The sequence below is a fragment of the Brassica oleracea genome, chromosome C7, assembly GCF_000695525.1.
Source record: "Brassica oleracea var. oleracea cultivar TO1000 chromosome C7, BOL, whole genome shotgun sequence".
Classification (NCBI taxonomy): Eukaryota; Viridiplantae; Streptophyta; class Magnoliopsida; order Brassicales; family Brassicaceae; genus Brassica; species Brassica oleracea.
Window position 1 is genome coordinate 16,576,519 of NC_027754.1, and position 1,924 is coordinate 16,578,442.

The following is a 1,924-nucleotide window of genomic DNA, read 5'->3' on the forward strand; positions in this document are numbered from 1 at the left end:
TTTACACCTCCCCATCGCGATCTGGAAAGACTGCAGGTGCGCTTTCGGGTCTGTGGTGCCATCGTAGATGGGAATTTTGATCTTCCCTGGGTCCGAGACGTTGGTCTCAGTAATCCGGGCAGTGAACGGGGTTTTGCGTGCTTCCTCGAGAAGTCTATCGATCTCGGGTGCAGCGCTTGTCGCGTGGTGGATTTGTGATGTCACCGCTTTCACCTCCGCTGCGGTTTTCGCGATGTACTCGCAGAGATCGTGGATCTCATCAGGATTTCTGGCAGCCTTGCGAGCTTGTCTGCATTGGCCGCGGTGGATCCTGGCCTGCTTTTCGGCCAGCTCCTCCTGTTCTACCCAATAGAGGTTTTCTTCTTCCTCGGTCATGGGTCTTTTGAAGGACGCGTCCTGCCGAGCGGACTGGTCGCTTATATCCCTTGGGTGGATGTCAGCACCGTCGTTCGAGTGATCGGACTGGTCGCTTATATCCAGGTCGATGCGCTCGATTTCTTCTCCTTCGTTGCTCCCGGTAGGAGGTGGAAGGTTCTCCACAGTTGGTTGTGCACCTGGCTGGAGCGTTTTATCAGGGTTTTGGCCTGAGGAAGCCCGCGGGGCTTTGCTCCTGGCCTTCGCCGTTAAGGTTTCCACCTGTTTTGCGAGAGAGAAGCCACGAGTTTTCCTTGTTTGTCCGAATTTTTCTGAGCGGAGGAGAACATTTCCTTCATCTGGTCTAGTATCGCGGTGTCGGCAGTGACCGTTGATACGTTTTCAGCTGGAGTTTTATCAGCATTGGCATCGACGGGTGCGTTTGCGGGTCTTTGTCAGCGTTGGTCGTCAATCGGACTGAGCGTGTGTGGTTGCGAGAGAGATAGATCCGTACCCCCTCCTTCTAGCGCCAAACTGTGGGAACCGAAATTCGCACCGTCGAGTTTTGTTAATCGAAGGAAAGCCAAGTTAACTTAGCCTTCCCTGAAGGTCCCGGTTATCTGCTGGGCCACACACGACACGATCAATATGAAAGAATAAACTGAAAATAAGCAGTCCACGTAGAATTGGCCGCGCTCGCCGGCCGAGCTGATCCGTGCCACGGTCGAGCTCGCCGGCGAGCCGACCGGCAACACGGTCGTGCTCGCCGGGCGAGCTGGCTCGTGTCGCGGCCGAGCTCGCCGGTGAGTCGACCGGTAACACGGTCGTGCTCGCCGGGCGATCTGTCTCGTGTCATGGTCGAGCTCGCTGGGCGATCCGTTTCGGCTATTACTAAATTGCTCTAAGTGCTAAGTTGCTCTGATGTGCTCCGATCTCCCCCCCGGTTTTTCTGAGGACTTTCGGACATCGATTCCGTCGTGACCAATTTTGTCCCCAACATTAATGCCCCGACTGAAGATGCTACAGGAACTGGTACCAGGCTGTGATAAGGATTAATAACTCCTCTGTTATTTCCATTTCCTTATCCTATAAATAGGGATGCAGTGGACACCAAATCCCATGCCTCTCCACTTCTAAGCTCTTTTGTATTCTTTTTCATACAAACTCGGGTGACAATTATGTCTATTTCTGATCTCATACTTTCTGAGTTGAAGAGAAATCGTTGTATGCAGACAGTTGTTACGGGTCTCTCTGTCAGGTCACTGCAGAGAATTTTGAACTGGTCTACGTCGTTTTTGGGAAGGAATGTGAAAAAGGAGTCAGCACGAGCTTCCAAATTCAACCGTATCCATTAGATTCACCAAGCTAACCAACTTCGTAGAGGTTAAGGAGACCATTAATCAAATCCCGACGAGATGTTTAGCTTAACCCTTTTCAACAAATTCAAGGCGCTGCTAACACAAACACTAAGTTACGAGGTCCAGTTTACAAAAAAAAAAGTTACGAGGTCTATATTGTTTTTAATAAGTTCTTGCTTATCACATATACGATTCTCATTATTTTCATTTTC